Below are 26353 nucleotides of genomic sequence, written 5' to 3'. Positions count from 1 at the left end.
TTCCCACAGTGTGAAAAACCGCAATGAGATAGTGGTAATAAAATATGGCTGTGAGTTCCCAATCTGTCTTCAACAGAGCTGCTTTCTCACCAATTCTCCTGGTAAATCAATTGTGTATATAAACAGCTGGAGTCTTAGATATTAACTTTAACATGGTGGTTGTACGCATCATACTTCCTGAGTACCTGAGGTATTGCTGAACCTTTGTAAATCTTAATTAACAACACAGTCCTCCCGAAACATTTCCTGGAACATATGTATTTTGAGTCAAATTCTTCATGCACATGGAACCCAATCCCCCTAAACCCCCTGTCTCCCATTTTCATTTTCTTTTCATGTTTTCCACCCCCCATGAATAGCAAATTTTTCAAGCCATACTCCAGAGCTTAAAATACTGCAAGGTACTTTACAGTGTGAATGATGGATAACTTTGTGAAATATTATAAGCTATTGTGTTTTATTTCAGTAGCCACTGCCAAAAGTAAAAATCACAGGCCAGATTCCTAACTCCCTTAGAACTCTCCTATAGAAGCGACCTCTTGAAATTCCTAAACCCACGAAGTAAATATGGATTGTATTTTGTCTCAAATGTAAAATGTGCTTTTAGTCTCGGCAAAATGCATAGATAACGTTTGTTACCTAACGTGAATTTTACACTCATGTCCTTACAAAGATAGTTTAAAAAAAAAAAAAAGTAAGGCAAATAAAACAACAACAAAACTCATCAACTTTGTGTCACAAAAATGTAACCAACTCCATAGCATTGCTAATATAAGAGTTTATGGGGTGGATCATTTTCCAGCTATATAATACATCTACATGATACAGATTTTTATTATCCTCAGTTTTAAGACATGGCTTTATATCTGAGCATTTAATTAAATATTTTGCAAGAACATTTAAATATGATTAATTCCTTTGAGGAAAAGATTATCCAGGGAAGACTTTTTCCAAAACCTTGTTTTTTTCATGTCCTTAAAAAAATCCAAGAAATGTCATATATAACTAAAGATAATGGTTTAAAATTCAGAAAAAAGGAACTGTTAGGAATCAAAATAATGATATTTTAAATTCACTATTACAAGTATGGCTGAATATTTGAAGATAACAGAATTGATTACATTTTGATTTTAGTTGCTGAATTAATGAGACTTTTAATTTTTTTTAAAAATTTTTGTCGCAACCTTTCTATTCCATGCAACCATCACCACTAAAAATAAAACAGAAATCCCACAATTATCATATAAGTTCAAAGAAAACTGAAACTAAAATCTAAGAGTATATAACAATAGCTATTATTATTATTAAAGGCTCAATTTATTCCAATCACTATAAAAAGATATCTAACATTTAAAAACACTTCATGAAGGTCATATTATGATCTCCATTTTAGAGAGAAAGGACATGGAACACAGAGAGGTTGAATGATATATTCAAGGTTACTCCTTTAATAAGTGGCAGGGCTGGAATTTATGTGTAAAATAGGCTGGTTCCAACTTTCATGCTTGAATTCCTCTGCAAATTTATCAGAAACATGTAGGTTTGAATTTCCCTTAATTGGTATCTCATTTTACAGATTATCAAAATGAATGCATTTGTTTAAAAAAAGTTAAAGATGTATTCTATGCAAAACTAGAAAAATAGTTTTAAGTACTTGATAATGCTAAATGAAGTCTAAACAATTAGAACTTAACCATTCTATCTCTTCACTGTCCAAAGTAAGTGTAAAAATTTTAAACCATTTTAAGATCTGTAAAAATCTTATTTTCAGAAACTATCATTTCTTTTTTTTTTTTGGCCATGCGTCATGCAGGATCTTAGTTCCCCAACCAGGGATCAAACCCACACCCCCTGCAGTGGAAGGGTGTCTTAACCACTGGACTGCCAGGTAAGTCCTCAGAAACTATCATTGCTTATTTTCAACTCAAACAGTTCAAATGTTTACTTTCACAATGTCTGGGAAAATTTTTTTTAAAAAGCCATTCCCTAATATTCAAATATTTAATGTTATTTTAGAAAAGAAAGTAGATAATTAACTTTATTTTTCTTCTTTCCAACTTTACATTTTAATGTCTCTTTATTTCCCCAAATTGTAAAATAATATAATAGTAAGAATTTTATTTTTACTATTTTACTTTTTATTACATCAATTTAAAACTCTGTGATGACATTCTTTCCACTACAAAATTTTCCAAGGGAAAGTTTTTCAATTATTTTTGGATTTAAGAACTTTAAACATTAAGTTAAGCCAATATAGTCTTAATTGAAACAAATCTAGATTTCCAGTGTGTATCTTTACACTTTAGAATAAAGACAACAAATTTCGGGTGGAACTTCTGTGTGAGAACATAGCCCTTGGGGCTCAGAAGATGCCAACAGCCAGCTTTCATAATTTATGAGCAATTTATCAGTATTTTCTCCTAATTTCACCCTGTCATTATCATTTCATAAACTGGTATTTATGTTCAGACTTAAACAGCTAAAGGTAACATGAACAATAATAAGAATACTCTAGTCAATAGAAGCCCAAGATCTACAAGCCCTACGTTTTTCCTAAAAGAGAACAAACAGCAGGGACTTAAAAGATCTTAATGTACATCCATTGGTAAAAAGAACTATAAAGCATTCCTTTGTAATCCATGGCATATGTGCCAGAAAAAATGAATTTCAGAAAAATTATACTGACGTGAAAACTGTAATATTCCAAAATGTACAGGAAAAAGAAATTTTAATAATAAAACGTACATGGAGATAAACTATATAACATTATTATGAAAATCCAGTACATATCAGTATCAGTTAGCATTTATTATAAAATATTATACATTACCAAAAATTTAGTAAATTGAAACAGCCACCAGTTTTTAGCTCATGACACTGTGTGTTGACAACGTGGGCTAAGCTCAGCTGAGCAGTTCTTCACTTGATCTTGGCTGGTCTCACTCAAGTATCTGCATTGTGCTGGTAGTCGATGTCTCACTCATTGAGTGAGTTTGGCATTAGATAGCTGTTGGCTGGGTACCTGAATCATTTGCCATTCATTATCCAGTGGGCTAGTCCAGGCTTAGTCACCTAGGGTTCCCAAGAGCAGCAAGTGGGAAACCCACTAGGCTCAGAATTCTTAGAGTGTCTCTTCAACTACATCCTATTGCTAGAAGTAAATATCAAGGTCAGCCCAGATTCAAAATGGGGGTAGCATCCTGCACCCCACTTTGATGAGAGGAGCTACGATGTCATGCAGGATTTTTATACTATACCACAAAGTCATTAAACAAAGACCTTATGAGAAAATAGGAAAATATATAGTGCCCTTTAGGGATAGCATAGGTTCACTAAGAATAGATTCTATCAAACTAACTTTCTTTCATTTTGTGACAGTGTTACTAAGTTGGTAGTCAAGGGAATAACAGTCATAGATATTTCAATTTTAGCAGATTTTTTGGATAATGATTTCACTAATTTTTTTTCGCAAAAAATATACTGAAATTCAGGCTATACAATAGAACAGTTTGGTAATTTATAAATGTGTGTGTGTATTACAAAGCAGCTGTGAAATATACATATTCAATTTTATATCTCAAATAATGTTTTTCATTAATAACTAATTATTAGTAGTATTCTTCACGAGGTATATAATAGACCCTGAGGCCAGAATTAGAAAATGTTTTCAACATTCTAGGAAACAAATATTTAAGAGTGAGTTGTGAATTTTACCTAATCATAACATATAGTCATTGTAGTTAGGTAGGAGGGAGTGTATTTTTGAGATTTCAAAACAGCATATTTTTGTCCTTATTTATTTCTGTTTCTTAGTTGACATACGGTTCCTCGATTCATTAAAACAATGATATTTATTACTTCAAGAAGACAGAATTCAGCATATGACAAGGAACTCATTGCTCAACTGTATTTCAAATATTTTTTTAAGTCCATAGTGACAAAATAGTTTTGAAAGTTAGGATTCATTGAATGAGACCATTTCCCAGATTGCAAAAGCTACCTTTTACCTACCACATTGAAAACCTGAACATAGAGTTCATATAAAACACAATGCAGAGGATGCAGGAGATATTTTCAGAGAGACTAACTGTGATGGTGAGAATTTTAAAAAATTCCAATAGCAGGTAGGAAGCAAGGAGATTCAGAAGGGCTATGTCTAAAATACGATACCATTAGGATCCGAGATGGAAGACCATGACTCCATACCCTGGGGAGTAGTCCCAGGATTGACTGTTGGTTAAGAAGACTTCCCAGATACATTGAGGATCAGGGTGAAAGCTAAGAGGACTTGCATTCCACTTCCCATCTGGTAGCTGGGAGGGCGAAAACGCAGGGTGCCCCTTGCCAATATCAATAGCCAAAGTACAGGGAAAATGGCAACAGGGCACATTTAGCCAGACAGAGCTTGAAACAGCATTCCTGATATGCACCAAATCCAGAGTTTCTACGTATGCCAGTGGGGATATGCGACAGTGCTGACAGGACTATGTACCCAAAGAGAGCATTACGGCACGGCAGATGCAGAATTTAGGCAATGGTAACCAGCAGTGGGTGTCCACAGTACCTAAAGCCCAACTCGCAGCAGAAAATGGCACAGCACGCCCAGTGACCAAGCTGTATGGGGCCATCCCAGCACAGACCAGTAAGGATATAGATGGTTGCAAGCAAACCCGAGAGCCTTTCCCACTCCATCTGCTACTACCTTGAGGATACACAAAGTTCCCTAAACATACTGTGTCCATCTGTCAGATGACGCCATTTCAGAAATGAGAAAAGAAGAGAGAAACCTCATAGAGAAAGGAAAACAGCACTGACAAGAAGTTTCACCTTCAAATGACTAAATATTTACTCTAATGAGGCTTTCCTAAGCAAACAAACAGAAAAAGGAGTCTAATTTAGGTTTCTCCCATCCTCACCAACCTTTACTACCACTATCAGCAGGAATGGAGGTTGGAGAGCAAGAAGAGATATGTTATAGAAGATACTGAATTATATTTTTTTATACCTTGGAGAAGTAGTGTATCTTAAAGCCCTTTAAGTCAAACATACCAATTACAAGGCACTGGGCTGAATTTACTACACTGCAATGGACCTGTGATTACTTACAGGAAGATCCAGATCATACATCACCCTAGACAAGGAAAACCGTATTAACATCCATAAACCTACTCTGGCGATAGAGCATGGACATTGTTGATGAATAGACTGATCTCATCAATTATGTTCTAACTGACAAGGAAATCAAAGAATGCCAAGATAATCTGACGTGTTGGAGCATGCCTGGAACATCTCCCGTCTCCTTACTGGTCCTCCAGCACAAAGCAATGGCTGGCTTTCTGTGAAACGATGAGTCTTGGATTTGATGTTAAAGTCATAATCATTTTTCTCAAGCCGGATTCTTAGGGTAACCTAAGTAATAGTTAACAACAACTGGGACACTTAGGTCAAAGACTTCTATATTCACTTTTTAAGATTATATGGCTTTAAGATGGTCCATTTCACTTTGCTGGGTCTTGATTTTATCAATGTACAAAAAAGAGATACTTGTATTAGAATACCCTCCACTATCCCTTCCACTATTAATAGGATACATTTCATGATATAGATTTAGAGATATATGAAACGACCATTGAACCGGGATAGATTCACTCAAGATGGACTAGTATACTATACTAAAGCTAAAATTAGGAAGATTTTGACCTTGAATTACTCCAATAGCAGAAATATACCAAAACAGTAGAGCCAATATTTATATCCTAGCAGTCATGAACAGCCTCTAGGAGAGCTCTTTTTGAAACAAAGTCTTCAGAAGGCAAATCATGAGTTGAAAAAAATAAGATTACAAAAGTCATTATTGATTTTTTTAATTCAATGAATATGTTTAAATTCTTACTGTACCCAAGGCATTGTGTTAGGGATCTCAGGGGATATAAACATGAATCAAATAGGCCTCTCCTTAAAGTAAGAGTTTAAATGAGAAAATTCATTTCAATTAGATTAGGGAGAACTTTGAATGAATGCCAAGATTCCCCGCTGTGCTAGGGAATATTAATTTGTCAACAGCGTCTAGGAAGGACTAGTATCACTTTTATAGCCACAAAAATCAAAGAAAACATTGCTATTATACAGTCATTCCTGAGAGATTCTAAACTTATGATCTATAAACCTCAGTGAACTGGCAACATAGCACAATCTCTTTTTTGGAATATATATCAAATCGAATGGCATCACGCTGAGAAGACTGATGGCTTCAGTCTTTATTAAAGAAATTTATCTCTATTTACCTGGGTTCTGCCCTCTAAAATAAAGAACAGCAATGAAATTTAAATCATCTAGTGTTCCAGAACATATGGCAAAAGTAGCACTCATTTTGTTCAACAGATAAAAAGGCAGGTACCTCTTTATCCTTTATGCCACTGCCAGAACAAACTGTTCCAAGTATTTAGTAAATTATGTGTTGTATTAAAAATGGTGTGAGCTCATTATTTATTTTTTGTAGTGGAGGACAAAGTTCCTGTATGTCTCCAGCTTGACTGTTTCCAGCAGAGAAAAGTTTTGATTTACTTGGACTAAAATACTTGGCATACAATGGAAGGAGGGTAAGAACTTCTCACTGATTTTTCCCATTAAGCATTCTTGGGCAAACCTGAGAAATTACTCCACAGAATGGATCTTATATTCATTCAGCGGCCCAGCTTTGCCACTAGTAGCAAAATTCATAGGCTTAACTCAGAGCAGTCCTGTTATTTTAACATGGCTGTTTCTATTTATAAAGTTACACAATCCAGTTGGTTCCTTCTTCCTCCCTGTCTGAAACACAGTTTACAGAAAGAAACCACAGTCATTACATAATTGTATTGCCAGGAAATCCTAGTGTTGTTTTCTGGTAGAGAGTATAAGACCCGCACCTTGACTTATGCCTTACTCATCCTAAATCACATCTGTTCTTTGGGGCACTTTCCCCTGGCTCAAGAATGTGCTCTGAAATTTTACTATGTTTATTAGAAGGCCGTTTTTGCTATTATGACTATTCATGTTGTGGTTTTACAGATGTCCTGTAAAGGAAAGCCTGTTGTACAACAGGAACTAACCGTGGCCAAGTCCTTTGGAGAGTAGTGACACATCTACAAGAGGATCCAGGTGGTAAGACATGTGAACAAAAGTTCTACACAACCGCACTAGAGAAGAAGAAAGCAAAAGACAAGGCAGCCATTGGGACTTGTTCTAACTCTCCTTTCAACTTAAAGGCAGCTGCACCAACTGGATATGTTCCTGAGTCACCATTGTGATAGGGTGGTATAGACAGGAACTTTCCTCTGGAAGGTGAAATGAGCTACAGATGCAGCAGAACGAACACAGGGATATGATGTCCAAGATTTTCTTGCAACTCCTTAAAATATTAAATTTAATTAAAAGTTTACTTATTCCTTGATCAAGGCTGCAGAAGAGAAAGGGACATACCAGGGCTTGTGATACCCTTACTCCGTGTAGCATCTTTTCTCATATTTCATGCAGAGTGAGCTGTAGATAATGTCAGCACCTGGTCCACTATTGGCCTAAAAGGACTTCTTTCCTGCTGAAACCTCTGCAGCCTTATCTTTCAATTGGATTTTATCTTCTCGCTCTTTCAATTCTCTCAGCTTGCTTCACACAGACCAGACATAAGAGCTAAACAAAATGTGTTTAGTGCCTGAGGGAATTAATTTTCTGCCTAGGATAACTAGACAAAGTGTGATGCAATTCCTCCCCTGAATTTAAAATGCTGTGTTATCTTGAAGGCAATCTTCCTCATCCAATAAAAACAGAGACAGAAAAAGGGTGACCTTAAAAAACATTTTTCTGAAACCTAAGATTCTCACACATACACAAATGCCTCTGATAATTTTGGGTGTACACAGATGCTCTCTGAACTTCCCCAACATTTTGTCAATGGTCTATTGTTCAAGTGTGGACTTTCTCCCAGACCACATCCTGTCTGTCTTATGGAGAAGGATGCTGCTGGAGTAAAATCAAAGTCCTGTTTTTCTGTGTAGTCTCTAAGGTGGAGAGAAAACAAATCAACCTCAAGGTAGCTCTAAATTCAACTCAGGACCTATAGGACTTATGGTGGAAATTACCTGATGAACTCTGGGAACTAAGTATGTTTGTTTTATTGACAACTCTAAGTCTTTCACACAAAAGGAAACAACAGGACATTCATTATTGCCAACACTAGTTAAAATGACACAGATAAGGAAGGAGCAGATGTAAGTATCTGAACCTCAAAAAAAAATTTCTTCTTTGAATGACTAAAACCTCCACAGAAACTACTTCTAATTTGAATAACTGCCATTCAAGAAAGGACATGTTCTATTAAATCTCACTAGACAGTCTGGCAATGAATTTTTAATCAAACGAGGCAATGTTTTAAAATCAATAAATATGAAATACATTTTCTACTACTACAAAATTAGAATTAATAATTAGACAAAAATGCAATAAGATTAAAGAGGAACACATGAAAATCTGATTGAGAATTAGTGGGACCCACCATCCCAGTGTGCCCTGGACTGAGAGATTCCCAAAACAAGAGCTTTCAGTGCTAAAATCAGGACAGTTCTGGGAAAGCCACTATAGCTGGTCACTCTATGTAGACTCAATAATTTCTTTTATTTTAATGGTTGCTTATAGAAAATGGGGGTCAGGGGAGAAAACAGTAAGTAAAATCTGGAATAAAAAAGCTATCAAGAAAATTTTTATTTAAATTACACAGTAATGTCTCTGTATGCCCCTAGGAAATATTTCTTGCACACCCAAAAGCAGACAAAGATGTGAACCTCCTAAGCAAATATTAGCTCATGCATTGGGCATTGATTAAAACATCACTTGCTTAACCTTTACATATCACCAACTCAAAAGCTCGTATCCAAATGTGCAGATGACCCCTAGTAACTATACAAAACATTGCAGCACAAATTTTATATACCAGCTCTTTCCTCTGGCTTTATCCTATTCTATTATTCTTTTCTTCTTATAATCCTATTTTATTTGCACATGTTTTGAAATCTTATATGTTGCATTTAAAAAAATTCTACTAAATCTTTTTTTCAAAAGAGACAGTATTTAAATCAGTGATACTAAACTGAGGGCAATTTCTCCCCCACCAAGGGGAGGCAACGTCTGGAGACATTTTTGATTGTCACAACTGGAGAGAATAAATCTGTTCAAAATAAAACAAACATTCCTCGAATGTATAATCACAGTTATGATTACTGGAAATCTGAATAATTGTTTCTGATATTTCTAGGTAATATCAAACAGGAATTTAATGTTGCCCCATATAATAAATATAAATTCCTAAAAAGAGTCCCAGTTGTTGCTAGTATATTTCCCATAAAGCCTATCATGTCAAAATGAGCTTTCAAACATACACACACACAGACACAGACACATAGACACACACACTTCCCCTTGTACATAGTAAGTAAACAATGGATCTAATTGATTAATGAAGATAAGAGGGACTTCCCTGGTGGCGCAGTGGTTAAGAATCCGCCTGCAAATGAGGGGGACACGGGTTCGGGCCCTGGACCGGGAAGATCCCACATGCCGCGGAGCAACTAAGCCTGTGCGCCACAACTACTGAGCCTGCGCTCTAGAGCCCGCGACCCACAACTACTGAGCCCATGTGCCACAACTACTGAAGCCCACGTGCCCTAGAGCCCGTGCTCCGCAACAAGAGAAGCCACCACAATGAGAAGCCCGCCCACCGCAACGAAGAGTAGCCCCCGCTCCCCGCAACTAGAGGAAGTCCGCGTGCAGCAACAAAGACCCAATGCAGCCAAAAATAAATAAATTTTTTAAAAAAGATGATTCTTTAAAACAAAATAAAGATAAGAAAAGTCAACTAGGATCCATGATAAGAGGCAGAAGTAGAAATTGGAAGGATTTACATTTGTGCAATAGCCACCTTGTTTTAGAATACAATAGATCTAGCCTGAATGAGAGGAAAAGAGCAGAGAGAACATATTGTTGCAGATGATAAACCTTGTGTTCAATGGAAGAAGGCAACACACAAATGTGGATATCAAAAAGTCAGCCAAAGGAAGGAAGAAACAGCTATAAAAAGCAGATGGTTTGAAGAGAAAGGAAATGTAAAACAGAATCCAAAAAAATATATGGGTCAAAATAATAACATAAATGGTTCTGGCAAAAATATCACTCTGTAGAAATCCAACAAATTGCCAAAAAAAGAAAGGCACAGCAAGATTAAAAATGTAAGCATTTGGAGGCAGTAAAGAGAAATGTCTGTTACCTGCATACGTTTCAGAGTCTAAAAACTGAACAACTTAAATTGATCCATGCTAAAGCTAAATAGTAAACACTGTGAAAGAGAAGTAGAAACCTGAGTAGATAATCCCAGATGCACAACTAAATCTAAAGACCCATTAAGTCATTTAGAAATTTACCTTGCATTTGAAAAGAGGTTGCTTTATGCACTCTGCTTTATATTTGCTCACCAAGGTCTGAAAGGATTGTAATATGAGTTGCTTCTTTCAATACCAGTGGTGGGTTTGTCAATGACCCATTCATACTTTCCCACTAGGTCCTTTTTGGAACCAATCTGCAATGTAGTGACAGAAGCTACATGGTGTCTCCAGGCCAAGGGAGCAGATACTCCCTCACACAACTACGCAGCCACCCATTTGACATCTAGAAGCCAGGAAATGCCTCCTTCCTGCTGTGACGCCTGACTCCAGCCTGACTCTAGCCTGACTCTTTAAATTTCACTTCCAGAATTCAGATCTGACACTGTCTTGGCCCTTCTGGCTCCCAGCTTGATGGAGAGTTTCCAGGTCCCACAAGAGAAGAATGCTACAAGCTGAGTAGTAAAGCGAGTAGAAAGAAGGGCACAGGACCAAGAGAGAGTTGCTTTCAGGATGTGAGTTTGGATCACCAGGTTGGAACAGGAGAAACTGAAGGTGGTTAGCAAAATCATCAAGTGGGAAGCAGCCTGAGGAGTCACGATACCACAGCAAGCTTTCTGTATGATACACTTGTGTAGATGGGCCTGGTCCATTTTTTAAAAGCAGAGTTAACTACAAGATATTTTTCTTTCTATACATTGAGAAATTTGAATATAATTATGGTCCTCCACACATTCAATGTTTTGCTGTTAAAGACATGTTCTTATCATTCAAGGCAACATTTTGACAACCTGGAAGCCACTTCTGGGCCCTTAGAATATTTTTCATATGGCAATTTTTTTGCCTAATGTTGAACATCTGACTAATTAGACAGTCATGGGCTAACTAAATTCTGGCTAATAGCTCACCAAACCATTTCTGGGCACACAGCTAGACTATACTTCCTAGCCTTTCTAGCAATTAGGTATCATATGACTGGGTTCTGGCCAATAGAACTGAGTAGAAGTGATATGTGGAATTTCTAAGTCTCTTACACATCCTCTATTTTCTCTCTTTCACTGATGGTTAGTTAAAGGTGGGATGGTACAACACAAGCTAAAAAAAAAAAAAATCTGATTTCCTGAGTTACCATAAACCTGTGTCAGCAAACTTTCTATAAAGGATCAGATAGTAAATATTTCGGACTTTGCAGGCCATACTGACTCTATTATAACCACTCCACTGTGCTGTCACAGCACAAAAGCAGCCGTAGACAACACAGAAGCAAATGTCCTGGCTGTGTCCCAATAAAACTTTACTCACTAAAACTGGGTGCCAACCCAGACTTGACCTATGGACCACCGTTTGTCTACCCCTGATGATACAAACAGCCAAGAGAACGAAAAATAAACTCCTACTGTGTGAAGCCACTGAGATCTTGAATCTGTCTGCTAGAGAAGTTAGCATTACCTTGACTAATAAAATGCCATTTCCACTGTTTACGAAGTTTACTCTAACTCATGTCCTGATGGGAAATGCCCACCTCAGGTTTTCAGTTTTACAAAAGAGTAAACATCAGAGAATAACTTCAAGAGTGAACATCAATTTGACAACATGCAAATACAGCAAAAAGAGATGGCCTGCTGTTTTTGTTTCTTTGGGTTTTTTTTCTTTGACGGAGATCAGATCATGTTATGTTATTGGGAAAAATTAGGTAAATTTTTGCCACTGCCTTTTCATCTGGTGCCTTTATCTCCAGGCAGACTTGTAACACTTTTTAACAAATCATTCCATTTCCTGGGAACAGTGGAGAAATCCTGCTATGTGTCCAATTAATGATCTCTCCCACAGATATTGAATTTCTCTGTTGGCTCTAGTGACTAGGAGTCCAAAGAAAAGCACTTCTTAAAGCAAAAATGGAGTAACAGTGGGAGGAAGAAGAGTGCAAAGTGAAATCTGTCAAAGATTAATTCAGCCCCCCTGTAAGAATCCACAGTTTTCTTTGTTTTCCCATTATGTGACTCAGAATCCACAAAAAGAAGAAATAATGACATTGATTTTGACTGTGGTTCATAAATTGTTCTGAGAGACAGACAGAGAGGGAGATTGAAAAGCAAGGACTTAAGAGTCAAACAGACCTAGGGTGGCATTCCCGCTTTATCCTAGTACCTCTCTGAGCTCAGTTTCTCCATATATTTAATTGTAAAAAAAATAAATTGGGTATAGCATCCAGCATGTGGTAGATACTCAGAAAGTATTAATAATTATCATTGGTTGATTGCTACTTGCTGCCAAGTTCACAAATTATCATTTCCAAATAAACTAAGTTTTGTTTGAAGAAACATGTACGTGTTCTTCAAGACGCAGAATTCTGTGTTTTGCTGATAATTAATAAGTTATTTCAAACAGCTACAGCTTATTTCACTAGATGTGTCCCTCTTCCATTGCTCTTGAGAGGGATATCTTAGACAAAAGTTTGTTCCATCACACACTCCTAAATGTTCTGATTTTTGAACTCTCCTTTTACTGGATATTTCCACATTTCATTTCATCCTCACCCTTCTAAAATACAGACTTGATCATATCTCTTTGACATCCTTGCCCCCATCCTCTATAGACTAAGTCCAACCTCCTTACTGGGCATTTAATATCATCTTCCCATAGCCTCATCTCAACGGCATCTCTCTTATCTAAAACCTAGGATTGGAGAATAATCTGTAGTTTTCTAAACATAGCACAGTATTTCATACCTTGATAGATGCTATTCTACCTAAGATGGTCTTTCTTCCATATTTATTTAGTTAAAAAAATTCATTCTTCAAAACATGGCTGAAATGTTACTTTACTCATAGGTGGAAATTAGTCACTGTCTCCTTTGTTCTACTAACAATGCTTAATATTACTACTTTCGGTATTAAACTATTAGATACTTTTATAGTATTATAATAGGTAATAAGTTGACCACCAACTATGCACAGCACTCTGTCGGCATACAGTTTATATGCGAATGTTATGTGGTTAGTTTACATTATTGTCCTCATTTTATAGATGAAGAAGCTGAGACTTAAGTATTAATTGACTTGCCACGGTCACTTAGATAGTGAATATTGGAGCATTCTAAAATGAGAATTGTGGTCAGCAGACGTCAAGTGCTGTAAACAGGATGAAAACAAGAGGTAAATATGAGTCAAGAAACGATGTCTTTTCCACCCCAAAACACACCACCAGACGTGGACCTGCCCACCAGAAAGAAAAGATCCAGCCTCATCCACCAGACCACAGGCACCAGTCCCCTCCACCAGGAAGCCTACACAACCCACTGAACCAACCTTAGCCACTAGGGGAAGACACCAAAAACAATGGGAACTACCAACCTGCAGCCTGTGAAAAGGAGGCCCCAAACAGAGTAAATTAAGCAAAATGAGAAGACAGAGAAACACACAGCAGATGAAGGAGCAAGGTAAAAACCCACCAGACCTAACAAATGAACAGGAAATAGGCAGACTACCTGAAAAAGAATTCAGAATAATGATAGTAAAGATGATCCAAAATCTTGGAAATAGAATGGCGAAAAAAAAGAAATGTTTAACCAGGACCTAGAAGAACTAAAGAGCAAACAAACAATGATGAACAACACAATAAATGAAATTTAAAATTCTCTAGAAGGAATCAATAGCAGAATAACTGAGGCAGAAGAACGGATAAGTGACCTGGAAGATAAAATAGTGGAAATAACTACTGCAGAGCAGAATAAAGAAAAAAAATGAAAATAATTGAGGACAGTCTCAGACACATCTGGGACAACATTAAATGCACCAACATTCGGGCTTCCCTGGTGGTGCAGTGGTTGAAAGTCCGCCTGCCGATGCAGGGGGCGCGTGTTCGTGCCCCGGTCCGGGAAGATCCCACATGCCGCGGAGCGGCTAGGCCCGAGAGCCATGGCCGCTGAGCCTACGCGTCCGGAGCCTGTGCTCCGCAACGGGAGAGTCCACAACAGTGAGAGGCCCACGTACCGCAAAAAAAAAAAAAGCACCAACATTCGAATTATAGGGGTCCCAGAAAAAGAAAAAGAAAGGGACTGAGAAATATTTGAAGAGATTATAGTTGAAAACTTCCCTAATATGGCAAAGGAAATAGTAAATCAAGTCCAGGAAGCACAGAGAGTCCCATACAGGATAAATCCAAGGAGAAACATGCCAAGACACATAGTAATCAAACTATCAAAAATTAAATACAAAGAACAAATATTAAAAGCAGCAAGAGAAAAACACAAATAATATACAAGGGAATCCCCATAAGGTTAACAGCTGATCTTTCAGCAGAAACTCTCCAAGCCAGAAGGGAGTGGCAGGACATATTTAAAGTGATGAAGGGGAAAAACCTACAACTAAGATTACTCTACCCAGCAAGGATCTCATTCAGATTTTACGGAGAAATTAATACTTTTACAGACAAGCAAAGCTAAGAGAATTCAGCACCACCAAATCAGCTTTACAAAAAGGGCTAAAAGAACTTCTCTAGGCAGGAAACACAAGACAAGGAAAAGACGTACAAAAACAAACCCAAAACAATTAAGAAAATGGTAATAGGAGCAAACATATTGATAATTACCTAAAGGTAAATGGATTAAATGCTCCAACCAAAAGACATAGACTGGCTGAATGAATACAAAAACAAGACCCATATATATGCTGTCTACAAGAGACCCACTTCAGACCTAGAGACACATACATACTGAAAGTGAGGGGATGCAAAAAGATATTCCATGCAAATAGAAATCAAAAGAAAGCTGGAGTAGCAATTCTCATATCAGACAAAATAGACTTTAAAATAAAAACTATTAGAAGAGACAGAGAAGGACACTACATAATGATCAAGGGACAATCCAAGAAGATATAACAATTGTAAATATTTATGCACCCAACATAGGAGCACCTCAATACGTAAGGCAAATGCTAACAGCCATAAAAGGGGAAATCGGCAGTGACACAATCATAGTAGGGGACTTTAACACCACACTTTCACCAAAGGACAGATGATCCAAAATGAAAATAAATAAGGAAACACAAGCTTTAAATGATACATTAAACAAGATGGACTTAATTGATATTTATAGGACATTCCATCCAAAAACAACAGAATATACTTTCTTCTCAAGTGCTTATTGAACATTCTCCAGGATAGATCATATCTTGGTTCACAAATCAAGCTTTGGTAAATTTAAGAAAATTGAAATTGTATCAAGTATCCTTTCCGACCACAACTCTATGAGACTAGATATCAATTACAGGAAAAAATCTGTAAAAAATACAAACACATGGACACTAAATAATACACTACTTAATAACCAAGAGATCACTGAGGAAATCAAAGAGGAAATCAAAATATACCTAGAAACAAATGACAATGAAAACACGACGACCCACAACCTTTGGCATGCAGCAAAAGCAAAAACTTCTATGAGGGAAGTTTATAGCAGTACAATCCTACCTTAAGAAACAAGAAACACCTCAAATAAACAACCTAACCTTAAACCTAAAGCAGTTAGAGAAAGAAGAACAAAAAACCCCCAAAGTTAGCAGAAGGAAAGAAACATAAAGATCAGATCAGAAATAAATGAAAGAGGAAATGAGGGAAACAGTAGCAAAGATCAATAACACTAAAAGCTGATTCTTTGAGAAGATAAACAAAGTTGATAAATCATTAGCCAGACTCATCAAGAAAAAAAGGGAGAAGACTCAAATCAATAAAATTAAAAAAGAAAAAGGAAAAGTAACAACTCACACTGCAGAAATACAAAGGGTCATGAGAGATTACTACAAGCAACTCTATGCCAATAAACTGGAAAACCTGGAAGAAATGGACAAATTCTTAAAAATGCACAACCTTCCAAGACTGAACCAGGAAGAAATAGAAAATATGAACAGACCAATCACAAGCACTGAAATTGAAACTGTGATTTAAAATCTTCCAACAAACAAAAGCCCTGGACCACATGGCTTCACAGGCGGATTCTATCAAAATTTAGAGAAGAGCTAACACCTATCCTTCTCAAACTCTTCCAAAATATAGCAGAGGGAGGAACACTCCCAAGCTCATTCTACGAGGCCACCATCACCTTGATACCAAAACCAGACAAAGATGTCACAAAGAAAGAAAACTACAGGCCAATATCACTGATGAACATAGATGCAAAAATCCTCAACAAAATACAAGCAAACAGAATCCAACAGCACATTAAAGGATCATACACCATGATCAAGTGGGGTTTATCCCAGGAATGCAAGGATTCTTCAATATACACAAATCAATCAATGTGATACACCATATTAACAAACTGAAGGAGAAAAACCATACGATCATCTCAACAGATGCACAGAAAGCTTTTGACAAAATTCAACACCCATTTATGATAAAAACCCTCCAGAAAGTAGGCGCAGAGGGAACTTTCCTCAACATAATAAAGGACATATATGACAAACCCAGAGCCAACATCGTCCTCAATGGTGAAAAACTGAAACCATTTCCACTAAGATCAGGAAAAAGACAAGGTTGCCCACTCTCACCACTATTATTCAAAATAGTTTTAGAAGTTTTAGCCACAGCAATCAGAGAAGAAAAAGAACTAAAAGGAATCGAAATCAGAAAAGAAGAAAAAGAACTAAAAGGAATCCAAATCGGAAAAGAAGAAGTAAAGCTGTCACTGTTTGCAGATGACATGATATTATACATAGAGAATCCTAAAGATGCTACCTGAAAACTACTGGAGCCAATCAATGAATTTGATAAAGTAGCAGGATACAAAATTCATGCACAGAAATCTCTAGCATTCCTATACACTAATGATGAAAATATCTGAAAGTGAAATTAAGAAAACACTCCCATTTACCACTGCAACAAAAAGAATAAAATATCTAGGAACAAACCTACCTAAGGAGACAAAAGACCTGTATGCAGAAAATTATAAGACACCGATGAAAGAAATTAAAGGTGATACAAATAGATGGAGAGATATACCATGTTCTTGGATTGGAAGAATCAACATTGTGAAAATGACTATACTACCCAAAGCAATCTACAGATTCAATGCAATCCCTATCAAACTACCACTGGTATTTTTCACAGAACTAGAACAAAAAATCTCACAATTTGCATGGAAACACAAAAGACCTCGAATAGCCAAAGCAATCTTTTTAAGGAAAAACGGAGTGGGAGGAATCAGGCTCCCTGACTTCAGACTATACTACAAAGCTACAGTAATCAAGACAGTATCGTACTGGCACAAAAACAGAAAGATAGGTCAATGGAACAGGACAGAAAGCCCAGAGATAAACCCACACACATATGGTCACCTTATCATTGATAAAGGAGACAAGAATATACAATGGAGAAAAGACAGCCTCTTCAATAAGTGGTGCTGGGAAAACTGGACAGGTGCATGTAAAAGAATGAAATTAGAACACTGCCTAACACCATACACAAAAATAAACTCAAAATGGATTAAAGAACTAAATGTAAGGCCAGACACTATTAAACTCTTAGAGGAAAACATAGGCAGAACACTCCATGACATGAATCACAGCAAGATCCTTTTTGACCCACCTCCTAGAGAAATGGAAATAAAAACAAAAATAAACAAATGGGACCTAATGAGACTTAAAACCTTCTGTACAGCAAAGGAAACTATAAACAAAACCAAAAGACAACCCTCAGAATGGGAGAAAATATTTGCAAATGAAGCAACTGACAAAGGATTAATCTTCAAAATTTACAAGCAGCTCAATATGAAAAAAACAAACAACCCAATCCAAAAATGGGCAGAAGATCTAAATAGACATTTCCCCAAAGAAGATATATAGATTGCCAACAAACATATGAAAGAATGCTCAACATCATTAATCATTAGAGAAATGCAAATCAAAACTACAATGAGATATCATCTCACACCAGTCAGAATGGCCATCATCAAAAAATCTATAAACAATAAATGCTGGAGAGGGTGTGGAGAAAAGGGAACTGTCTTGCACTGTTGGTGGGAATGTAAATTGATACAGCCACTATGGAGAACAGTATGGAGGTTCTTTAAGAAACTAAAAACAGAACTACCATACGACCCAGCAGTCCCACTACTGGGCATATACCCTGAGAAAACCATAATTCAAAAAGAGTCATGTACCAAAATGTTCATTGCAGCTCTATTTACAATAGCCAGGACATGGAAGCAAGCTAAGTGTCCATTAACAGATGAATGGATAAAGATGTGGCACATATATACAATGGAATATTACTCAGCCATAAGAAGAAACGAAATTGAGTTATCTGCAGTGAGGTGGATGGACGTAGAGTCTGTCATAAAGAGTGAAGTAAGTCAGAAAGAGAAAAACAAATACCGTATGCTAACACATATATATGGAATCTAAGAAAAAAGAAACATGGTCATGAAGAACCTAGGCACAAGACAGGAATAAAGACACAGACCTACTGGAGGATGGACTTGAGGATGTGGGGAAGGGGAAGGGTAAGTTGGGACAAAGTGACAGAGTGGCATGGACATATATACACTAGCAAATGTAAAATAGATAGCTAGTGGGAAGCAGCCGCATAGCACAGGGAGATCAGCTCGGTGCTTTGTGACCACCTAGAGGGGTGGGATAGGGAGGGAGGGAGACGCAAGAGGGAAGAGATATGGGGATATATGTATAACTGATTCACTTTGTTATGAAGCAGAAACGAACACACCATTGTAAAGCAATTATACTCCAATAAAGATGTTAAAAAAAAATCCCTGCAATTTAGAAGTGTATAAGGCAAAAAAAGAAAAGATGTCTTTTTAAAAGCCACTGGTAACCTCTCAGAAAACAGAAGTCTGAAATCAGGAAAAGTAAAGCAAATGTAAACCTTGGAATAGTGGCAATGGACACAAAGTACTCTTTAAAGAAATGTATGTGCGAAGTTAGAAAGAGTGATCATCTGAAGCATGTTGAAGGATATAATAATAATAATTATTAAAAATAGTAAAGATCTGAGCATTTTTGGAAGCTGATTCTAAAGCAGTGATTCTCTACGGAGTTTGACTTCACCTTCCCCACAGATGCATTTCATAGTCTGGAGGCATTTTTGGCTGTCACACTGGAGAACGCTACTAGCATTTAGTAGATAATGGAAGGGATGATGCTAAGTATCCCACAATGGTAAGACTATTCCCCTAAAACACAGAATTATCAGCTCCCAAATGTGACAAGTTTGAAAAATCTGGGTCCAAAGAATCCATTGGATTGGAAGAGATTGAAAAAATAAGAGAAATGTGATAACTGATAAGACAAAAATCAGGAAGAAGAAGAAGGGGAAGAGATAATAAAAATATTCTCCTTAGAAAAGCTTTACCAAGAACTATTGTCCTCAGTTCTCTTTCATTTTTAACAGATAACAGAGATTGAAGTTGAGACAGTTTAAGTGACTTATCATTTCAAAATCTAGCAGAAGTTTAATTCAGATCTTTTGAGCTCCTAATTTGATGTTCTTTTAACTATGACGCCTAGTATTTTAAGTTCAAGATTGACTGAGGGTAATTGCTGGAGATATGACAGCATAAATATCAACCATGAAACAATTATTTTGTTTAAAAATTATGACATACCTAATGATTTTATGTCTCCATAAACAATATACTTAGTGCCTTCCTTTTTATTAAAGGAAAGAAAAATGTCTATAACACTGGAAAGGAAGAAACTAAGAAGAATACATTTGGCAAATCAGCATCAAATATACACTCAATATTGACACTTGCAGAAGAACAATTTAAAAGTTGTATGAGGTTCTGAATAACATTTAATCACATGTAATTTACACCAGAAATTCTGGTAATTTCATAGTTTAAAGCATTACATATAATTCTTTAAAGACGTTGTAAAGCACAAACAAAAATAATAGACAATAGTATTAGACTGTCACATTTCTATAAATTGTTACTTAAGGGAAATAAATGTATGATACTGAAAATCTGAGCCTTCTTCCAGCAGAGAAAAAGTTAAAATTCAAGGGTCATTACAGCATTCTTTACACTACTGCTACCACAAAGGCAAAAACAATTAAAACAACCATTAACAGCTTCACTATAAAACTTGGAGCATGAAGTATAACCAGAAAAAGAAATCATCATGTTTCTTTAAATACAAATAACTAAATGTGCAAGCACAGCAGAAACAGGCAAAGCAGGCGGAATCATCTAGAGACCTGAGGGCTGACCTATGCAGCTGTGGGCCTGGCCAGCTCTGGAAGTGCTACCATGTGAGCGAGCCAACAGGGGTGTCCACAGTCCTCAGCAATCAGGCACCTTCGCCATGAAGGAAACAGCTGGAGCCCAGAGCCTGTCATCTACTCTATTGACATCTGCTGCTATATATTTCTCTTCTGGGGTTTCTTTTATTTATTTCTGTTTTTCAAACAATTCGGTGGAGACCCTGTGTCCACTTAATTGTCTTCTGATAATTCTAGGCACTTGGGCATACCAACGCTTTATTTGCAACTCAGGAGCAATGCTAATTAAATACTTACAGCAAACCTTACTTTTATATATATATATGGAAATCAAGTCAACCAATAGCACTTCTTCTCTCCCCCTGGCACCAGAAGTCCCCATTGTTGCAATGTTGTTTATTGGTTAAGAGTAGCATCTTTTGAAATCACACAGTTTTAGTTTGAATCCATTTTCTACCACACTGGGATACTGGCAAGTAATTTAACCTCAGCCTCAGTTTCTTCAACTGTAAAATGGGGATGATAACAGTGCTTATATTATAAGACTATTGTGAGGACTGAATGCAATACTCCATGAAATGCTTGGTCCAGTAAATGGCATATAGCAAGCCTCTATAGACATTAGTTAATGTAAGTCCCTTTCTGCTATTACTTCTCCCAAATGTCTTTGACAGTGTAATTTTGTCTCATTTTTACTGAAGAGCCTTCCTCATTGTCTTCCTAATGAAATCTGCCTACATCTATCATCTGACCCCAAACTGTTCGTTTTCACTAATAGTCTGCTCAAACCATGATGGCTTACTCTCTGGGTACTCCTCTATGAAACCCTCTCCTCAAAAGAATGCTTTTTCCTCTCTCTATATGAGCCCTATCTGCCCATTAAATTACAACTACTTGATGAAGTATTTTCTGAATGTTCCAACCAAACAGGATTTCTCTCAAATGTAAATTATGAAATAATTGCCCTCATTAGCAATATTATCCATATATTTGCTTGTCTATATCACAATTTATGTTTTAAAAAATATTCAATTTAATGCTTTTGAGTATCTTCTGTTTTCAAAGCATCAGTGTTAGCACTATATGAACAAAATAGTAAGCAATAATCTCTATCTTGATTGTCCTTACAACTAATAGGGTAAGAACATTAAGCAAGTATCCATTCTACCATGTATATAAATTCCACTATCCATTCAAGAATTTCCTTTATATCTCCCCAACTGGATATAAACTTTCCTTCCTTTTAACCTCCAGAACAACTTATTGATTATTTTCTTTGACTTTTGAAGTGAGCCTTAAAAAAAACAGGTGAAACTTGGAGAAAAGGTTATAACTAGAAAAAATATTGCAAGTATATCATGACGAGACAGTGTAATGTAAAAGACAATAAAGGCTTTGTAGAGACAAATCTAGATTCAAATTCTGGATTTTGATACTAGTAGTATCAAAATTAACTGGTAGTTAACTGTCTGATCTTACGAGTGTCTCCCACTCTATCTAGGCCTCAGATTACTTCTCTGTAAATGTGGATACAGTGCCTTCTTTGAAACATTGTGAGAATAAAATGAGAAATTTCCTATAAAGTACAAGATAGGTGCTCAAAAAATTAATTCTTTTCTATAATAATGTAAAAAGAATCTTGAGTTTGCATAGGTACTTCAAGAAAGAAGGGGTGAGCAAGCCCAAGTCTGAAAAAAGTTAGAAATGAGAACAGGGGCAAAATTGAGGTGACAGATCAAGCTGAAAGGAGGATGGGGATTAAACAGTGAAGGCCAGTTTTCAGTGGTAGGTATGGCTGAGGAACTTTCATGAACAAGGATGTCTAATGCTCAACTGTATGTTATTTGGTGAACCATGACAATGTAAAACACTCTTTCTTAACCTTAATCTCCAGATTCTTAAGTAACGTTTCCAAAGCAAAGTTACTCTCTTTCTCATTTGGGTGAACGCCCAGGAAGAAAGGAAAAACAAATCCATATGAGGAGAGACTCTAGAAAATTCAAGGGAAGCAAGAAATCAGAACAAGAGGTAAATAGAAAAAATATGCCTTTTAGATATCATGGTGGAATTTGAAAATAGGCCATGGAATCTGTAATTAAAGTTATTTATTTAGACCACTTTATTTATAAAGGTATTTATTAAGACCACAACAAGATACCACCTCACATCTGTCAGAATGGCTATCATCAAAAAGAACACAAATAACAAACGTTGACAAGGATGTGGAGAAAAGGGAACCCACGTGCACTCTTGTGGGAATGTAAATTGGTGCAGCCACTATGGAAAACAGTATGGAGATTTCTCAAAAATGTAAAAAGAGAACTATCATATGACCCAGCAATTCCACTCCTGGGTATATAGCCCCCCTAAAAAACACTAATTTGAAAAGATACATGCACCCCAATATTCATAGCAGCATTATTTACAATAGCCAAGATAGAGAAGCAACCTAAGTGTCCACCAACAGATAAATGGATAAAGAAGATGTGGTATATATATACAATGGAATACTACTCAGCTATTAAAAAGAATGGAATTAAAAAAAAAAGAATGGAATTTTGCCATTTGCAGCAACATAGATGGACTTGGAGGGAATTACGCTAAGTGAAATAAGTCACACAGAGAAAGACAAATACTGTATGATATCACTTATATGTGGAATCTAAACAATACAACAAACTAGTGAATATAACAAAAAAGAAACCAACTCACAGATACAGAGAACAAACTAGTGGTTACCAGTGGGGAGAGGAAAGGGGAGAGGGGCAATATAGGTGTAGGAGACTAAGAAGGACAAACTATTAGGTATAAAGTAAGCTACAAGGATATATTGTACATCATGGGAAATACAGCCAATAATTTATAATAATTATAAATGGAGTATAGCCTTTAAAAATTGTGAATAACTATATTGTACACCTGTAACTCATATAATATTGTACAGCAACTGTACTTCAATTTAAAAAAAGAACATTGAGATTAAGCATCTGAAAAATTTGGGACACCCAAGAATGAGATATAGAGTAGCTAGATAGAGCTATGATCGAAGAAGTGACAACAATTAGGAGACTGAAATGCCTGAATTAAAAAATTGTACGACAGGGCTTCCCTGGTGGCGCAGTGGTTGAGAGTCCGCCTGCCGATGCAGGGGACATGGGTTCGTGCCCCGGTCCGGGAGGATCCCACATGCCGTGGAGCGGCTGGGCCCGTGAGCCATGGCCGCTGAGCCTGCGCGTCCGGAGCCTGTGCTCCAAAAAAAAATTGTGAGACAGGAGAAGAAACTAAAGTTTTTTCTTTAATCAGAAGGGTAAATGTTTTGGATGGATGTGATGGAGAGCCACTGGAGAAGAGACCAATTTGGAATGATTACCGTAATTGACAGAAAATTTAACAAGGGCCAAAGCATGAGGATGTGCATAAGGGGATAAATCCAAGCTGTAGTACAGAAGCAAAATCTCCAATTTCTAGCAAATTATGGAATGTGGAATAGCGATGTATATCACCAGAAATCAGACTAGCAATTCAAGATTAGATGCCTGGAATGATGGCATGTACACTAACCAAAAACAAGGGTAGAAGAAGGGAGTGTTGGACTCAAGATACATTTCTGACACTGTCGTATACAGGTTTGTTCTCTCTCACCAGACTGAGGCTGTTTGGTGCAAGGACCAGCAGAATACTCCACATAAGTGTTTCTTAATGACAGTCATCTATTGTGGGTACTATCAATGGTCTCTTTTCCTGAGAAATAGAACCCATAATTTTTAGTTGGGCCTAGAATAAACTCTACATTTTCCAGTCTCCACTGCAACTAGATAAAGCCTTGGAACTATCAACAGGCCAAATGGATATGGAAGAATCCTTAATGAAACAGGATGTGTCTTTTTTTTTTTTTTTTTTGCGGTACGCGGGCCTCTCACTGTTGTGGCCTCTCCCGTTGCGGAGCACATGCTCCGGACGCGCAGGCTCAGCGGCCATGGCTCACGGGCCCTGCCGCTCCGCGGCATGTGGGATCTTCCCAGACCGGGGCACAAACCCGTGTCCCCTGCATCGGCAGGCCGACTCTCAACCACTGCGCCACCAGGGAAGCCCAGGATGTGTCTTTTTAATTGAGTGTAACTCAATTATCCACTCAAGACTGAGAGATGGATGCCAAAATGACGTCGGTGGACAAAAAGAGAGAGCCTGGTTCCCTTACAATTGCATGAAGTCACCATACCAGTCATGGATGGCTTACTTCCAGATATCCTCTAAATGAAAAAGAAATAAACTCCTATCTTATTTATGCTGTTATTTATTTTTTTTTTTTTTTTACTATTTGCAGCCAAATCTAATTTTCTCTAACACAACGACCTTGATCATTTTTGCTGTTTTCTTTAGTTCTATTTTTTTTTCAGAAGTTTATACAAATCTTAATTCTTTTCTAACATTTAGAAATATTCTGAAATGCTGACCAGGTATTCTTTACATTTGTTTGAAAAAGTTTTCCATCTGATAAGCAGCATGGTAAAAACATCTCTATAAATACAACATTGCTTACCACAGAGTCTTATTGGAATATCAGATGTATGATTGATTATGTTTGCTAACCAAAGAGACCAACCAAAATTCTATTGCAAATAGTACTTACAGTGGTCAAGTCTTAGGCCAAGGCCATTTATCAAAGTACAAGGTTGAGTAAACCTGCAGAGATGATAGCCATGGTCAGGAGAGAAAAGTGGTTTCTCTTCCATCTAATCCAGACAAGTCATTGTGGGTACACAGAATATTAGAAGAGAACAGCATGCATTTGTTTTCATTATTTGCATAAAGTTAAATATTGTTAGTCTTTTATTGATAATTTACACTTCCCTACTTTTACCCTGAATTGCTTATGTTGGACTGAGAACTCTAAGCCTAAAATTAACTATTTTATTTTAATTGATTTTTTCTTGGGTAGATAGTGTTGTCCTAAAACACAAAAGGAATAATTTTAGAACTAGAAGTACTTTAAAAATCATTCATTCTAAACCTTACGTTTTATAGATTGAATGATCCAAAGAGACTAATGAACATAACTAAATCTTTCTCAGTATAATTGTTCATTCATTGATTCATTCATTCATGTATCAATCCATTCAATTACTAATTGTTATGCCTAAACCATTGAGGAGAGGGAGCTGTAGCACAGAATAAGGTCTTAGGTTCTATATATTTTCAATTTAGTGGGGATAGAAATAAATTATCCAAATAATTAAAACGCAATATAAATTAAGGTGTCATAAGCATTACTACAGATGAATAACCACAGGAAAGGAAAGGGTAACTAGCAAAGACTTTATGAAGAAAGCTGCATTTGGGCTGCACCTGAGAGGATTTGAACAGGTGAAGACTGAATGGACATTTCAGACAAAAAGCGTGACTTCCTTTTTAACTTGTAGAGTTGATTTCCATATGAAGCCTTTTCTTAAATTATTTTAAATTACATTTGGGCGGGAGAGTAAAATCAAATCATTCCCTAAGGAGCCAGAGGTGAGAATGGTGACTTTGTAAAGCTTGATGTCATAGTTAATGCTGCATTAAAAAGTGATGCTCATCAAGGTACAAAGGAGTCCCCGTTAAGTTCACCAACTGAAGGGCCATGCTACCCCTCAGCATCTGGAGAAAATGAGTGTAGTATGGCTTAAAACCCCAAAGCTGTGAGCTACTGCTCACAAATGTCATAAATTAAA

At 36.8% G+C, this 26353-nt stretch overlaps 1 protein-coding gene across 2 annotated transcripts in view; it reads right to left on the bottom strand.

The window, feature by feature from the left end:
* Window positions 1-26353, bottom strand: part of NAV3 (neuron navigator 3) — an 835897-nt gene that overhangs the window by 335911 nt on the left and 473633 nt on the right. The gene's annotated exons all lie outside the window — the stretch shown is intronic.

The sequence above is a fragment of the Orcinus orca genome, chromosome 11 (genome assembly GCF_937001465.1).
Source record: "Orcinus orca chromosome 11, mOrcOrc1.1, whole genome shotgun sequence".
NCBI classification, from domain to species: domain Eukaryota; kingdom Metazoa; phylum Chordata; class Mammalia; order Artiodactyla; family Delphinidae; genus Orcinus; species Orcinus orca.
Note: the sequence above shows the minus strand (reverse complement) of the source record. Positions and strands in the feature narration are given on the sequence as shown.